Source organism: Gorilla gorilla, chromosome 6 (assembly GCF_029281585.2).
Source record: "Gorilla gorilla gorilla isolate KB3781 chromosome 6, NHGRI_mGorGor1-v2.1_pri, whole genome shotgun sequence".
Taxonomy (NCBI): domain Eukaryota; kingdom Metazoa; phylum Chordata; class Mammalia; order Primates; family Hominidae; genus Gorilla; species Gorilla gorilla.
The window spans coordinates 79,830,898-79,848,781 of NC_073230.2; the positions used below are offsets into that span (position 1 = coordinate 79,830,898).

At 45.1% G+C, this 17,884-nt stretch overlaps 1 protein-coding gene and 1 long non-coding RNA gene across 15 annotated transcripts in view; both read left to right on the top strand.

Annotated features, from left to right (window-relative positions):
* AUTS2 (activator of transcription and developmental regulator AUTS2) overlaps positions 1-17,884 on the top strand; it is a 1,185,632-nt gene that overhangs the window by 1,037,928 nt on the left and 129,820 nt on the right. The gene's annotated exons all lie outside the window — the stretch shown is intronic.
* LOC129534725 (uncharacterized) lies at positions 10,716-17,174 on the top strand. The gene is made up of 2 exons (XR_008681412.2): positions 10,716-14,762; positions 15,342-17,174. It is a non-coding gene; the product is annotated as an uncharacterized lncRNA (long non-coding RNA).

Sequence of the window (17,884 nt, forward strand, 5' to 3'; positions counted from 1 at the left end):
AATTAACGGTTATTAGTGTTAGCGTACTGTGCTGTATTCTATGTCACAAATCATCAAGTCTCCCAGAGCAGTTACAGCAATTAAGAACTCCATCACACCTTCTGTATAGTCATTTGGTACTTTTCCAGGTCTTTTCAAAACTGGAAATTACTAATCAAATCATTTCTGCTGTGTGCCTCAGTATCGTTTATTCCATTCCTAATGATGTGCGACTTTTTTTTCTTTGGCCGTTAACAGAGGCATCCGTGCGTCTAACCCATTTCACACCACCGTCATGCTTTAGCGAGGCGATAATGAACTTGCAGAAGGAAATGCAGGCTTTGGTTCTCTTTTCAGAGCAGTGTCTTTCCTCTCCTGCTGTTGGGTGATTGAATTTTGAAACTGTAAAATGCATCGACAGACCTACAAACCTGACTTGCCAGAGCCACAGCCATCACAGTTGAGCTTCAATTCAGAGCTCAGTGCGACTCCTGCCTGATCAATTTGTCATCCCTCTAAATGGAAACTAATTACTTCCCAGGGAAAGATTGCAGGCAAATATCAGCCTTTGCATCAGCAGCCCTCTGCAGTGAGGTTAAGGCAGAGTCCATGGGGTTTCACCAGAGGGGCCATTTCCCTCTCTGCGTCCGTCATGTCAGGAAGAATTTTTATTATTTAGAGCAGCAGTGAGCTTGCCGTCACATCCACTAAGGTCAGCCATCAAGAGTGCATCTCACTTAATAGGTCACCTGGACGGTCCCAAGTCAAATGTCAGAGGCCATTCAACTGCCAGGTTGCAACAAAAACACCCTGGCAGGCTTTTGATGGTGTTTAGATGGGGATGAGCCAGCCCACTGGAGTGGAGCCCACCGCCTCCGGCCCCCCAAGGGGATTCTCTTTTTCTTTATGCCCAAGAACACTGCCCTGGAAGCGTCCCCGGAATGACTGAATCATTGCCATTTGTGCGGCATCAAACAGACTGTGCCGCTGACAGCTGTAGGCAAGATTGACTCCGATGCAGTGCCAGGAGATCTAGGCCACGCAAGGTGGCTGCTCGAGGCCTGCTCTAGTGCGAGGGCCCTGGCTCAGGGCAGCAGGGCTGGCCCAGAGGCTGGGGCCAGGACCGGGCCAGCCAGCTCAGAGGCTGTTGAACAATCTGATCAGGGGAGGGCCTTGCCAGTTCCCTACCTTTGCCCATTTTGGATGCTGTTCTGCTCTGGCATTGCTGCTCATCATTCCAGGCTGGCTGAGCAGTTTCAAACTCAGGGCTGATCCTGCCACCTCTGTGTCTGGGCTGAGCTGCAAGGTCTTTAGCCCAGCATTGCTCAGTCTTGGACATTCTCCCAGCAGAAGTCAGACAAGACCCAGGAGAGAAGTTTGTTTTGTTCAGCAGCTGATTGGATCCGCTCACTGTTGACTTGTGTTCCATGTTGGAGAATGCGTTCTGGTCCCCCTGAGCTGGTATAAAGGAGCCCAAACTCAAATCTGTGCCCATTCCACGTTTCCCCTCTACTCCAGGATGGAGAGTTTTTCCTCTCATTCTTACCCACACAGCGAAAAACACTAGACACAGTGAGAAACGCTGGACGGCTCTGGGGGCCATGGGAGCTGGGATGAGCACTGAACTTCTCTAGGCCTCAGCCCACTTCGCTCTGCAAGCCCTGAGTGTGCCTGGACAAGATGACCAGTAAAGGCCGTTCCAGCATTCTGTGCTTTGTAGCCTGAGTCCCTATGAGGAGTGGTTTGCTTTGAAACACAATATAATCCAGAAAAAACGGCTATCTTAACTTGGCCAGCTCTGCTTTTAAGCAAGAAATAAAGTGATGGTTTCTTGAAAATGATGCTGGCCTTTATAATGCCTTCTCCCTTAATCTCCCCACAAACTGAGACAAGGCATCCTGGGTCACACCCTGGCTCTTCTCCTGTGTGATGTGTTTTCTGGGACTTGCACTTTGGTAACCAGAGGAGACTGCCAACTGGGTATCATACCTGTCTCTCAACCCCTCTTCTGCCCACCACCCTCTCTCAGCCTCCCTATTCCCTGAAGCTAGCATGCCAGGGAGGCAGGTGGCATACGTAGTACAAGGACTGCATGCACACATTTTGGAATGAAACAGTGGCCTTTCTTTGGAACTCAGACCATCCAGTGTGCTCTGGCTAAAGACAGGATTGTAGATCGAAGAAGTCCATTGTACTGATTAGTTTCTTCTCAATTTAAGCCACTGACCTACCAAGAGTATCCATTCAGGAAATGTCACCCCATGGCCTGATGTAGTGGTAGGAGACTAGAAATAGCTGAGTGATGACGGCATGTACACTCAGCATTGCTTAGCCTTGGGCAGGTACCGAACCTTTCTTTGCCTCGGTTTCTCATTTATAACACGGGAATAGTACTTACCTCTTCAGGGTTCTGGTGAGGGTTCCATGAACTAAAACACATGAAGAGTCTAGAATTGTTCCTGTGCTGTCCTAGGCCCAGGATGAATGTGAGCTGCTGTGGTTACAGCTAGTGTCATAGTACTCCGCCCCCCTCCACCACCAGACTACCACAGTTTCCTGCATTCTGTGATGCCGTCAGCTCACTGAGTCACGTTCACGAACACCTTTCACCCCTCTGGACTTCAGCTTTCTCATCTGCAGCACGAGGGAGAGGAATGGGCTGAGGCTTGCCATGGTGCTTTCAGGGACAGGCGTGGGAGCATCTGTGGCGAGTTTGTAGTTCTGTGTTGTATATGTCTGCACCAATGAGAGTTTCATGACCTTGAATTTATACATTCATATCATGAAGCACAACCTAGTAGCATGTTTAGATGTAGAAACACGATACAAAAAACAAAACAAAATTTGTTTTGGTTTTTGGTTTTTGGTTTTGTTTCATTTTGTTTTTTGAGACAGAGTCTCACTTTGTCGCCCAGGCTGGAGTGCAGTGGCGTAATCTTGGCTCACTGCAACCTCCGCCTCCCCCTTTCAAGCAATTCTCCTGTCTCAGCCTCCCAAGTAGCTGGGATTGCAGGCATGCACTACCACGCTCAGCTAATTTTTTTTTTAATTTTTGGTAGAGACAGGGCTTCACCATGTTGGCCAAGCTGGTCTCAAACTCCTGACCTCAAATGATCTGCCTGCCTTGGCCTCCTAAAATGCTGAGATTCCAGATATGAGCCACCGCGCCCAGCCCTGGAAGGAACCTTTGTTAAGAGTTCATAGTAACAGGGTGCTAAAATGAGTTTATTAAAATAATCCCAGTAGATGAAAGATTAGGAGACCTCTTTTGAGGAAATTAGAGAGTTTAGATCTGTTTTGAAATTAGGGAATGCCTTTTGCTATTGACCTAAGTCTCTGATTATATATCTGTCAACCTCAGTTTACGGAAAGAAGCTGACATGTCAAAATAAGAAGAATAGGCTGGATGTGGTGGCTCATGCCTGTAATCCCAGCACCTTGGAGGCTGAGACAGGTGGATTGCTTTAGCTCAGAAGTTTGAGACATTTAGATTAGAAGTTTGAGACCAGCCTGGGCAACATCACAAAACCCCATGGAGCATGTCTGTGGTCTCAGCTACTTGGGTGTTTGAGGTGGAAGGATTATTGGACCGCAGGAGGTGGAGGTGGCAATGAGCCAAGATTGTGCCCCTGCACTCTGGCCTGGCAGAGTGAGACCCTGTCTCAAAAAAAATTAAAAAGTAAGATGAATAAACAGTGGTTAATAGAAACATAAGTGGTGGGACATGGGGGTCAGGATTTAATCTCAGAGTGTCCCAGTGGTGATTTATTTTATTTATTTATTTATTTATTTATTTATTTATTTATTTATTTATTTATTTTTTGAGACAGAGTCTCGCACTGTCACCCGGGCTGGAGTGCAGTATGCGATCTTGGTTCGCTGCAGCCTCTGCCTCCTGGGTTCAAACGATTTTCTTGCCTCAGCGTCCCAAGCAGCCAGGATTACAGGTGCCCACCACCACGCCCAGCTAATTTTTTGTATTTTTAGTAGAGATGGGCTTTCACCATGTTGGCCAGGCTGGTCTTGAATTCTGGACCTCGTGATTCACGCGCCTCGGTCTCCAAAGTGCTGGGATTATAGGCGTGAGCCACCGCACCCGGCCCCAGTGGTGATTTTGTAGGTCAGCAGAGATGATCTGTGTGCCACATTTTCTTGTAGCTTAACAATGGGCCTCAATCATGTAGTGCTTGGGTTCTTAGAATGTGGACAGCCAAGACATTCCAGTCACAAGTAACAGAACAAAATGGCTTCAACCATGGCAGAGGGGCGGGTGTGAGTAGTGTTTCTAAATGGGACTGGTTAAGTATTTTGGGGCACTGGATTGGCTTCTCTGCCATTCTCTTAGCTTTCTCCTCATGATTTCAAGATGGCCGCCATAGCTATCAGACACTATTTCCTCAGGAAGCCACACTTACAGACAGGAAGGAAAGGTGTTCTTCCTCACGTACATCTTTTTATCAGGAGGAAATTCTTTTCTAGAGACCCCATAGCAAACTTCCCCTCAGGTTTCACTGGCCAGAACTGGGTTACATACCGTCTCCTAAAACAGTCACCGGCAAAGAATAATGGGATTGCCAAGGGTGGCCTGAGCCTCCTGTAACAGGGGAAGACCACCTGCCCAGAGCATGGCGCCAGGCAGTACCTGAACAAAACCTGGGTTCAGTGAACTTGAGGGCTCTTGCCTGGGCAACCAACAGGGTCTGTCTGGGACCTTAAAGTCACTGATTGTGACTTAGCGCTTAGGAATCAGGCATGTGGTTTAATCTCTCTGAATGTCAAAGGATGTGAGCTGGTCAAGAGCAGATCTAGAACTAGAATCTGTTTTCTCTTACTGTGACTCTTATCCCCACTCAGCTTTCTTCCTGGAATTATTTTTACTTTCAAATGTGTGAAGTCAGACATACAACAATTGTGCATTTCACTTGAAACTAGTATCTCATTGATTGCTACCAAGAATGTTGTTTATAATTGAGAAGTACATACATTTACCTCTACATATCTCCAGTGAACTTCTGTGACCATTAACTGTCAATTTTATCAGATTCATTTTACACGCAAAGCAAACACATCTACACCCTTGTCTCAAGAAGTTTCCAGGCTAGATGAAAAAACTGTTCCTGTACCCATGACAGTTAGACATAAATTAATAGTGCCAACTAATTGATTGATGACCGGAGTTCAAATCAGGGGAAGAAAGGATCACGTTGAGGGCATGGCTGAGGCCCAAGAGAATGATTTCAGTGGACAGAGAGGAAGGAGGAGGAAGTCCGAATGGGATGAAGATAATGTTGATAGTAATGATCAACATTACACTTATGAGCACTTGCTGATATAAGTAATGATCAACTACAGTTATTGAGCACTTGCTGGTTGAGATAAAGTTCTAAGCACTTTACATGTCTTAACTTATTTCATCCTCACAAAAGCTATTATGAGATGGGATTATTGTCTTCTCATTATTTCCGCTATATAGATAAGGATCATGAGATACAAAGAAGTTAAATAATGTACCCAATGCCCTAGAGTTAGTAAATGGTAAAGCTGGACCCAGGTAATGTGGCTTCATAGCCTGCCCCGTCTGTGGTGCTCAGCCTCATTTACTGTGGCAAACTCACGAAACTGGGAAGCCCAGGGTTTTGTGAGGCGACTTCTGTACAGGTGTTCCTTAGCTTGCATTGGGGTTACATCCCGATAAACCCTTCATACATGGAAAATATTGTAAGTCAAAAATGCATTTAATACACTTAACCTACTGAGCATTGTAGCTTAGCCCAGCCCCACTTAAACATGCTCAAAACACTTACATTAGCCTACCATCGGGCAGAATCAACTAACATAAGCCTGTTTCATAATAAAGTGTTGAGGATCTCATGTAATTTATTGAATACTGTACTGAAAGTGAAAAACAAGATGGTTGTATGGGTACCTGAAGTGCAGTTTCTACTGAGTGCATATTGCTTTCATACCAGCATAAAGTCGAAAAATCGTAAGCTGAGCCATCGGAAGTTAGGGACCATCTGTATGTTGATTTAGCTGAAGGGAGGATTTATAGGCAAAATAGTGAGATAAAAGGTAGGGAAAGTTTTCACTAAATTCATAAGTATTTGGAACTGGGGCTGGTCATCTGGATCCCAGAAAACACTGGCAAACACATGCACAGAAAAAGAATACCCCAACATTGAACACCAAAGGCCCTCAGACTTTGGCGCCTCCATTTTGAAGGTGAGGGATGTTTCTATGTGTCTGTAAGCAGCGAAGACATCACCGGATTATGATGACATCATACATCGCACACGCCATCACGGTTGCACGTTGCTCTAATCCCATGTATATTACTGTGTCTATTTGGAAAGCTGCAAGAGCCATTTATTTATGAGTGACTAAGTGGTAGTTGACTGCCTTCAACTCCTCATGTTTTATGAAGTAGGAATCCACACAGAATAGCAGTAACCAATACACCAAACCACCTTCATTTTGAGATGAATACTGAGAAGTCTTTCATTACTCTGCAGTATAAAGTGTTTACTAAACAGAATTAAGCCACAGCATAATACCCTGCCTTCCTTCTTCTCTATTTGATTTCTCCTACTTAAAACCAGCAAAAGTACTTCTGCCATTTTTTTTTTAGGGTTAGACAATTTATGCCATTTAAAGTGTAAAAATGGAATTTACTTGGCAGTTAGAGGGAAAAGAATTGACATTATCTAGACACAAGGAGTTCATGGGTATAAAGTCTTAGATCATCATTTCTTCTAAAGATCAAGTACCTGAGTAAATACAAAAGACTACACTGAGAGAGACATCCCCAGTTGGAAAATGTGCCAAGTCATAGAAAATTGTGGTAGCCCTGAATTTTCAAGAATGGTTTTGGCCAGATGTGGTGGCGTGCACCTGTAGTCTTAGCTACTCGAGAGCCTGAGGCAGGAGGATCATTTGAACCCAGGAGTTTGAGTTCAGCCTGGGCAACATAGCAAGACCCTATGTCTTATTTTTTTAAAAAAAGAATGGTTTTTATTGGTGTATTTTGATTATTGTAAACTAATTGTAGACTCTAATTTACTCTTGGATATTGAGATCTTTTTTGACTCTTGGCAGTGGTGGTGTCTTTTGGTGATTGGTTGATGTTTTATCTGGCCTGATATCCAGATTCTTTTTTGTAATGTACATACTCTTTCCTGATATCGTTTATATGACAATCCTCCCCTCCCCTTATTTAAATAGAGGTTTAAAAATTTAACAAGCCCAGGTGTGGTGGCTCATGCCTATAATCCCAGCACTTTGGGAGGTCAAGAGAGGAGGATCACTTGAGCCCAGGAATTCAAGACCAGCCTGGGCAACATAGGAAGACTCTATCTCTACAAAAAAATAAAAAATCAACCAGGCATAGTGGTACACACCTGCAGTCCTACCTACTCAGGAGGCTGAGACAGGAGGATTGCTTTCGAGGCTGCATGAGCTATGATCATGCCACTGCACTCCAGCTTGGGCAATAGAGTGAGACCTTGTCTCAAAAAAAAAATTAATAACACTATCTCTCATACTTTTATATTTTCTCTTTGGAAACCTAACCCTCAATATATTTCAAATGCCTTGTAAATGGCTTTTGAAGAATGCTTCACACTGGATACCTGGGTTCTAATCCTAATTCTAATACTTAACTGTGAACACGGACGAAGTATGTCAGTCTCTGTGATCCTTACGCCCTAGACTTCCCTTCCCCAAGTGGTTTGCCACCATTACCAATTAAAATCCTATACCTCTCTGAGATCCAGTTCAAATGCTACTTCTTGAAGCTCTTTTTGATATTGCTTTCTCACTTTCCTCAAGAGGCCATTATTTCCTGTCCTTTTGAAGGGCATGTTTCTCAAAAGCCAAGGTTGTACCTTTAGTTTCTTGAGAGCCAAGGTTGCATCTTTAGTATCTTCAAGTCATCTTTGCACCCCAGAATGTTTAGCACAGAGCTTGCCCACGATGGCTACTCAAATGCTGAAAGGATGAATGACTAAAAAAATCTTGAGATCAGTTGTATTTTTTTCTTTAAAATAACTGGCTACAGTCACTGGCTCTCAACCCTGGTATTGGGCTTATGGGGACATTGTAATCACTTGTAAGTGGGTTGAAGTGATTTGTTTTGAATGATTGTTAGGTTTTGGAAGTTTGCAAACTATGTACTGTTTCTATAAATTAGAATGTTTCCCTTCAGTAATATTCTTTAATGATAATATCATCATCCTGCAGTGTTAATACTTCAGTGTGACACTCTCCCTTGCATTGTGATTTGTCTTAAATGGAAGAAAAAAGGATGGACTTAGAGTCAGGACCCAGGAAATTGTATGTTAATCCACAGCCTATCTTTTCTGTGCCAAAGCCCATAATAAGCCAGAAATCACTGCTAATGGTTATGGAACTATGGAAATATGATAGTCCTCTACTACTGAACAAGATGTGGGGGCCTTGTCAAAGTGAACATTATCTGTCAATTTAGAGAAAAGAATAACCATTACTCTAAACCAGGGGTCAGCAAACTTTTACAGTAAAGGTCTAGATAGTAAATATTTGAGGGCTTTTGAGGGCCATACAGTCTCTGTAGCAACTACCCAACTTCGCTATTGTAATGCAAAAAAGCTATTGTAATACATAAATGGATGGACATCACTATGTTCCAATAAAACTTTATTTACAAAAATAAGACGGAGGTCACATTGGGCTTAATGAGCTGCTCTAAGCCATAGAGTACATGGGAATGTAAACCATACTGCTTATTTTTTTTTAATTGTATTAATGGCATTTATTCTACTTCCTTTGTAATAGCTAAGGAGTTCCTGCAAAGAAAGAAAAATTAGGGGTTAGTAAATTTGTTACTTATTTGCAAGAATATTCAGTGTATATTTCAGGGTTAATATTCTCTAGATTTTCTCAGCATAAGAAATGAGATGAAATTCTGTTCATGTTGTAAATACCACTTTTGAGGCTAGTTCATTAAAGAAAGGTGACTATGGTATTTGATAAAGTACCTTGTCTTCCAAGAAGTTTGCTTTTGTGGTATTATCTGTGGCACATTATTTTCTGTCTTGGTACTTTCTCTCGGTGGGATATTTAGGCTCTACACTTTCCTGCTTGGCATTTTTGTTAATAATGACTTTAAAAATCCTCACTTCTCTTTTTAAATTGCTGCATGGAGTAATAGCCTCTCTCCTTGACAGTCAAAAGGCCAAGAAGTGCGACTATGTGAAATAAACTTTTAAAACAAGGCCCCAAGTGCACTGCAAGTTGACTTGAAATAATTAGTCCCTGGAGTTTGGACACCCACAAAGTATCTTTCGGAACTCGGATTCAGAAATGTCTCAGTGACAGCCTGTGGCGGGAAGCCATCACAGCAGCAGGGCCCATTGCTCTTGGGACGTCCCACACTGTAGAGTTACTTTGGCAGTGCCTGGAAGCAGCGGCCCCTGCCCACATGGTTTTTCCACTGTCTCACAGCCAAGAACCATGACAGGCCCCTCAGAACTTGGGCCCTCTCCAGTCCTTGAGCCAGTGTTCACCCTCACAGGAAGAGTGTTTCCCTGTTTTATCAGCAAGTAACAGAAAACCCAGATGACTGCAGCTTTCAAAGTAAAGACATTTCTCTCCCATTACAAGAAGCATGGAGATGAGTAATAGAAAGCGTGTTGTAGAGGCTCAGTGTTGTCACAGAGGACCTAGGACCCTTCCGCCTTCCTATACTGCCATCTCAGTGTTGGGGGATGACTTCCCTCATGGATGCAAGAAGGTTAGTGAAACGCCAAGTATAATGTCACTACGTCATGTGGCACCACGCTTTACAGTAAGGGGGTGGGCATAAACAGAGGGGATTCCAAGTGCTGTTCTCTTTGAGCAGGGGACATTTTTCCCAGAAGCCCCTGGTGGTTTTCTTCTTGGGACCTGCTTGCTTGAACAGCATCACCTGCCTCTGGCATAGGGGAAAGAGATTGCCATTATTGGCTTAGACCAATCACTACCTTCCCTGGCACTGAACACATGCCACATCAGGGTTCTATTGGAAGACAAGAGAAAGGGATGGCTACTGGGGGAGCAGCCAACCCAGGTCTGCCACACCCAGCTGAACCCCCTAGACAGTGGTCAGAGCACCTTTTGCTTTGACCCAGGAATCCCAAGCCTTGCCAACAATCTATGGCCAGTCCTCTGGGATTATTGCCAGCAGTTTTTTCTGATTGTTGATCATCTGCAGACACCTGATTCCCCAGCAGTGCTTTTTCTATTTGACAGGACTTCCTGATGCCCACCAGGATCGAGCTTGCCGAGTCTTTTGGATGTTGTGTGTTATCCACCCAGCCAAGTCTTTTTGGGGAATATTTATGGAAATATTTATATATAAATAAATAATATTTATGTTTCCAGAGGTGCTCTGTACCTCTGTCTATCCCTTTTGGGGGATAGGTAAGCCACTTTGGGGCCCTCAATCCCTTAACAAAAATAATTTCATTTTTCTTAGTAAAATCATATAATGTCTGCATTTTTCCTTTGCAGCACAGAAATACATGATTGGTATTTTTTAATAGATTACTTTTCTGGAATAGATATTATTCTGAAAATTTAAAATAAATTTGAAGAGTTTTCTTCCACCAGTCTTAATTTCATGGAATAGTTTAAATATTATTTAATTCCATGGTCTAAACTATTGGCTCTTGTTGTCTTTTTTTTTAATATTATGTATGTAAAATTAGGAACTCATTTAAGAACAGCAAGAATTGATTTAATCTGTGAGATGCCAAATGGAGCTAATCCTGAAATACTTTCTATCTGTAGAGATTGATAGTTTACAAAGCACTTTCATACATATTATTTCAGTACTTTCCATAACTATTATCTGCGTTTGACGGATGAAGAAATAAGGGTATAAGAGCTGAGGTGACTTGGCCAGGATCCTGCCAGCCTTCACAGAGTTGGCACTGGAGCCTGGGCCTTCACAGCCTGCCTCTGAGACACTTTCCTGTTTCTAGCACTCAAGTTCCAGTGTCTATGGCAGCATGCAATAGGATTACAGGAGGACATCGTAGCCACAGATAACCCGGCCATGTTACCTGTTCATTTCAACCTCTGCGACTAGGCCCAGATTTCTCAGGACATTTCCTTCCCCATGAGCTGAATTTTAACATGCAGATGTCACTCACATCCTACAAGCTAAGGTGTATGGGTTTGTGCTGGGACTAGGTCATATCTTCATATCTGTATTTTAAAAATCCCAGAACAACCCCAGCAGTGGTTTTCGAGATGAGGAAGAGAGGAGACAGAACACCAAGTTCTGCTGGTTACCCTGCTCTTGGACTTCTCAGGTGCTTCATTAATATCCTCTCTGATGGCATTTTGATGCCATTTTTCTGATGGCATTTTGCAGCTTGCCTCAAGTGTCCCTTCTGGTTTTCTAATGTAGGACAAAGCCCAAGGATGAGTGGCTGCGGTTGCCAGTCAGCATTCTCTGCAGATGTCTTTGGTGTGTGTAGCTGGGGTTAACCCGCTGTCTTAATGTCTGCCTACTCGGTTTTGCATGCAAGGATACGTTATACAAGAAAATTCCATCGAGATCATGTACAAGTAAAATCAGCTTATTTTTTCCGAAGAGGCAGGGGAGCTACTTCTTAGCAGAGTGAGCTGTAGAGTCTCTCTGGAATGCAAAACACAGACCTTTGTATTAGAAGTGAAATATTTAGATAGGGATCATTATGGAGCTCTTTTTATAGCAAGGCAGGCCTGAAAAACAGAGAGAGAGCTGGGAAAGGAAGCACAAAGGAGGTAATAATATCTGATTAGCTAAGCAGCTGGATAACTGAAGGAGAATTTGTTAAAAACTTATCAAGACATCAAAGCTAGATGTGAGTTGCTCTGTTAGCCCAGGCCACTTGTGGAGCCATCTCTGGAATATTACTGAGCGTCTAATTTGCTGCTATTTTTTCCCCTAGCGTCACTCCTTCACTAAGGGATCTGAGCTGTAACCTGACCTGTAGCTGTCATCAGGGCTTTTTTTCCATCCCTGTCATGGCATGGGATCCCAGTGTGGAGAAGCTTAGTTGGTATTCAAGTCATCCGCATCGTACTTGACCACGTGTGAACAAGTAACCTCATGTTTCTGGGGACAGGCAGGGAGAAACTTGAGAACTTGATCCCCTTGGGGGCCCTTGGAGGATTGCTTCCACCAAGCCCTGGGTTTTGCAAGTGACTCGTTTCCCAATCTATGGCACATCCAAGCCTCTTTGGTTTTCTTTTTCCCTGTTCACACAGATATATTTGAGGCACCATACTCTATCTGCCCAAGAAAGGAAGAGGGGCAAGGAAAACCATGTAAGTCATGCTTCTTTAAATATTTTGGCTTCTACCAAAGCAGATATGAGAACAATTGGACTATAATGAGAGTTTTCCATTGGCCTCAACTATCCTGGACAGTTGAACGCCAAGCCTAGTTTGATAGGTACCTACTATGGACCTGGTGGAGCTCCTTCTTAAAATTAGACAGTGTGTACTGGCCAGAATGTCTCAGTTTGCAGCCTGAGGATGATTATGCTGATCCTGGAGGCCCTGGGGAACTGTCTAGGGCACTAGGGGTGCCTGTGCTAACAGCAAAAGACCACTCCCCCACAACACCACACTTGCACATGCCTCATGTACAGAGGAAGTAGGTGCCAGGTCTTTTCAGAGAAGAGCTTCAAAGCCCTGCTGCCACCTACGAGAGCCTTTGATCCATCTCTCGGCTGAATCCAGCCCCTCACGGGGCTGATCCGCTTTGAAACCAGAGCCAGCAGCCCCTCTACAACTCCCTCTGAGTTACCTCACACACAAGAGCACAGGCTTCTGGGGGGCTTCTTTTTATCTTCCCTAAATTGCGAGAGGTACTTCTTTCAGCGTTGTCCTATAGGATTCTTAAGAACTGCCTGGGAGATGTCTTAGGGCCAACACAAAGAATTGCAAACAACAGCCCAGTGTCTTGGAAGCTTTCTCTACAGTTTAGTACGGATAAACCACATGCAGATAGAAAATAGGAAAAAAAGGAAATTCATGGTAAGGCTGCGTATTTTCTTATTTCGGGTGTGAGGGGAGTGGAGAAATCCGTCATGGATAAAATCCAACTTTAATGACAGTCTGAAGCCCTGAAGCACAGACATATTGCAGAGCTAATGTATTATTTTGTTTTTGTTTATTCTGCAGAAATGGGGAAATTTCATTTTTTAGTAGAATTACAAGCTCCCCTTTTATTATTCACAAGTCCTAACATGCATGGCATCCCGAGCCACAGAGCCTTCCGTGATTTTAATACCAGCTTCTTTGCGAATCTAAACTGGTTTTCCAGTCCACTCCCTGGCAGGCCACGGGGGTTGTTGGAGTGGTGTTACACATACTTAGCTTTCTTTGGGTGCTTGACCGCCGCCTATTCTCAGGGGGGACAAGGAGCCTTGCTGTGGGCATTACCAGTGGGAGGTAGGCATGGACAGTGAAGTTCGGCACCTGACCTCTGAATTCCCGCGGCCCTTGCAGGATATCACGCCCACGACTGGCGGTCCTCAGCCTGAACTGCGCGTTGGAATCACCTGGGAAGCTTTAAACATACTAAACCTGGGCCCTGCTAAATAACACCCGTATTCTGATATAATGGGTCTGGGTGTGGCCTGGATATTAAGATTTCTGACTTTCCCCTCCCACCTAGGTGATTCCATGTGCGGTCCAGGCTGAGAGCCACTGTCCCGCAGCCTCATCATACAGCTTGCCTAGGTTCCACAGCTGTGTCACTTCCTGGCCATGTGACCCCGGGCATGTTAACTGAGCTCAGCTTCCTTGTTTGTAACATAGGGGAATCACTGCAAGATTCATTACGCCTATCTCCTAGAGATTATTGCAAGGGTTCAAGTTATGGACATGACTGGGAGGATACCATGGACCAGACACTGTTGTGGGACCTGGAACTGTTATGGCTGGAAAAGGAGAGATCAGAGTCCCTGCCTTTGTGGCGCTTCTTTATTTTCTAGTCATGGAGATGGTGGATAAACAAACAAACTTGCAAATACATACTGTAATGTCAAATCGTGGGCAGTACTGTGAAGGGAAAATATGGCCAAGGGGAAGGGTGGCAAGTGGCAGGAGAGAGTGCATGCACATAAAGGGCACATGCAGTCCCGGGCTGTCAGAAATGCAGGCAACTGGCTGGGCATGGTGGCTCATGCCTGTAATCCCAGCACTTTTGGGAGGCCAAGGCAGGCGGATCATTTGAGTTGTGGAGTTCAAGACCAGCCTGGCCAACATGGTGAAACCCTATCTCTACTAAAAATACAAAAATTAGCCAGGCATGGTGATGCATGCCTGTAGTCCCAGCTACTCTGGAGGCTGAGGCAGGAGAATCACTTGAAACCAGGAGGCAGAGGTTGCAGTGAGCCAAGACTGCACCACTGTACTCCAGCCTGAGCAAGAGAGTGAGACTCTGTCTCAAAAAAAAAAAAAAAGAAAAGAAAAGAAAAAAAGGAAAGAAAGAAAGAAATGCAGGCAACTGTGCGTGGCATCCTTGGCAGGGTCTACAGTGTTTCAGTTCCTACCACTTCACCCTGGGTCAATGAGATCTCAGTGTGATGTCTTTCTCTAAACAGATTAGACACTCCCTCAAGACAGACCTCAGACTCTGTGCAAGCCCAGGGCCCGATCGCCATCTGTGTGATGAATCCAGGCACCTAGCTCTGTGCACAGCTTCTCAAAGTGAGCGTAGATTTGGAGAGAAGAAGGGATAATCAGATGTTTCATTTACCCAGGTACAGCAGATACGTATCGAAGGCCTGCAGATGGCAAGACCTGGTTCAAGCACAATGGGGCAGAATATGAGGAAGGCCCACCCCTTCCTTTGTCTCTTCCCCCACAGCCACTACAGTTCCTTCCACCAGTGTCAACCACCACCGTGGCAGAGCATTTCCCGTGAGACAGGCCGCAGGCTACATACATTATGTGCATCCTGTTGTCATGTCCTCACCAGGGGAAGTAGCTGTTGGTTTATTCAACCCCGTTTTACATGGGAAGGCTCTGGGGCTTTGTCATGCTATCATTTGTTCATGTCACCCCAGGCCACACAGCAGCTAAGTTGGAAAGTGTTTGCTGTTAGCCTGCATTGTTGTCCTTCCATGAGGGACCTAACGTGCATACTAAAGGCCTACTATGTGCCAGAGCCCGGCATTTCACCATTAAGTCACTGAATCCCCATAACACTGTGCAGATGGAACCTTCTCAGCTTTCCTGACCATCCCTTATCTTGGGCTAGCCCTCATGACACATGTCACACCCTGCAATTACCTTCTTTATTCATTTGTTGACTTTTATTTGTCTTTCTCCCCTACTAGAACGTCAGCACAGACAGTGGACTGTTCTCATTCACTCCAGAGCCGGCATTTCAATGGAGATTAGCTGGCGTTCTAGAGGCCGCCTAATTACCTGACAGGAGAAAGAAGACCAGGACAGAAGCAGCTGAAATTCCAGGCAGAACATAGGTTGTTTCAGAAGAAACACAAACTCTGCCTGGCGGTGTCTGAGGCCATCTTCTTCAGGAAGGTGTTTCTTGGATGCACTTCAAAGCGGAGGGGGCTTCACAGGTAGAATTAGGTTGCAGGAATGAGGGGAAGGTAGTCCCCTGGAAAATGTGAAAATGAGGGTTGAGATGCAGGCAGGAAAATTCAGGAGGACTGTTGAGTGAATAGTCGCTCCCTCTGGCAGGTGCCCAGGGTGGGAGGAGGGTGGCAGTGTGAGGACATCCTGAAACACACACGCTTTGGACTCAGATCTTGCTGTCGTAGCTCCGCTACCTGATCAGTCTGTGACCTTGGGCAACTTCCTTAGCTTTATCTGTGAAATGGGAATAATAGTGTCTTCCCTTCAATGAGAACCAAATGAGACAGTACTTTCTGTACATCGAATGCTGGTGTAGAGCAGTTAGAACAAATCTGTAGATCTGTGGATCGATGCTGGTGTAGAGCAGTTAGAACAAATGAGTCTGGGGAGGTGGACCCAGGCCGTGCTGCACGAGCAGGGCCTCTGCACGGGCCCAGCGCTGACCTCAGGTTTAACCTTTTACTTGAGGTGTGGGAATGGCTTTTTGGATACTGTTGTTTGAAGAAAAAAAAAAGGTCATGAATAAAACTTAGAATACTAACAACCACCCAGAAAGCCAGTCCCATCTCTGCCCAGTAACGCCTTCCTTTCCTGCAGGAAGGTTGGAACCTTCCACAGTTCCACCAGGTATTGGCCTGGTGGACCAGATTGAAAGGGTGAGCAGACAATGGGGGGACAGACACCTGAAGCCAGAGATGTGGGCCAGGTGGGGGCTGTCGGCCCTTCCCACAGGCCCAGGCAGCTGCGCTGACACAGCTGTCCCTTTGAAAGTTGGCCCCGAGTGGGAAGCTCTGCATTATTCTCCCAGCCCACTGCAGAATGCCTTCTGCCCATTGCACAGTGGCAGCGTGCTTTGGGCAGCTTGATGCTGGGGCTGCATGGAGGGCCTCAGAAAAGTAGGTAGACTCGTAAGACGGGCTTTATGCTGGAACAGGCACCACCACCCTGCCCTTTCCAGAGCCAAGCTATGGACATGGGTCCTGGAGAGGCAGAAATGTCTTAAGGGAAGGAAAGGGAAATCCTAATTACTACCTGGGAAACAGCCCTCATTTCCAAACCCAGCAGGTGACCTGCAGGATAATGTGTGGGCAGTGATTCATTAGAAGCTGTAATCCCTAGTGTTCAAGCGAGAGTTGTAACTGTATCTAGGGCCTGAGAGAGAGAAACGGGCTTCATGAATTACTCCTCTGGCACCGTTGCCTACATACCTAGGCCTGTAGCAATTTATCCCAAATGAGGAAATAATAATGTCATTTTCCTCCAGCCTTTCCCTGGGAGGAAGTTCTCTAATAGAGGGTAGGCAGGTGTTAAGAAGAAATCTTTCTGTAGTCTCATTACAAGATTGGGATAAGTGAGCTCTTTTTCAGCTTCTGCCTCTCCTGTCCTTGCCTTGTCAGCAGCAGGGTTGGGAGTTAGGCACAGGGCATGGTGGGAAAGAAGTCTTGCTGGGTTCTCAGTCATTGCAGTTGGTTGTTTTAGGTAAAGTAAATTGATGTTGTGTTTCTTTTCCCTAAATATTGACTGTTGAACCTAGTTGTGGAAGAAAAGATATCTGTATTTTGCTCTTATTACTTGCTATTCACTGCTGCTCTTCATCTGGAGGTCACTAGCAATTTTTAAACACTTATCCCCATTTTACAGATAGAAGATAGTAAGTTCTATGGAGGAATGAAAGGCCTTTGTACAGAGTAACTGAGGTTCCATATGTTGAACTAGAATAAAGTTTAAGCTCCTGACCAGGTGCGATGGCTCACGCCTGTAATCCCAGCACTTTGGGAGGCCGAGGCGGGCGGATCACTTGAGGCCAGGAGTTTGAGACCAGCCTGGCCAACATGGTGAAACCCCGTCTCTACTAAAAATACAAAAATTAGCCAGGCATGGTGGTACACACCTGTAATCCCAGCTACTTGGAAGGCTGAGGCAGGAGAATTGCTTGAATTCTGCCAGGAGGCAGACATTGTAGCAAGCTGAGATCATGCAACTACACTCCAGCCTGGGCAACAGCGGGACTCTGTCTTTTAAAAAAGAAAAGAAAAGAATAAAGTGAGCTCCTATAGCAAGTGGAGCCCCACATGAAGAAAGTCTTCAATGGAACGGACGTTGACTTCTCGTCCATCTGACAGTCTTATGGATCTTGCTGGTTGGCCATGACTCCCCTTGCAGTGTCTTAGGGACCCCATTCTTTTCATCTCGTGACTTTGCCATCTGGTAAGCCTCTTACTTTCTATATCCACCCAATCATGGGGAGGAAGACTCAGAATTGACACTTAGCACCTCT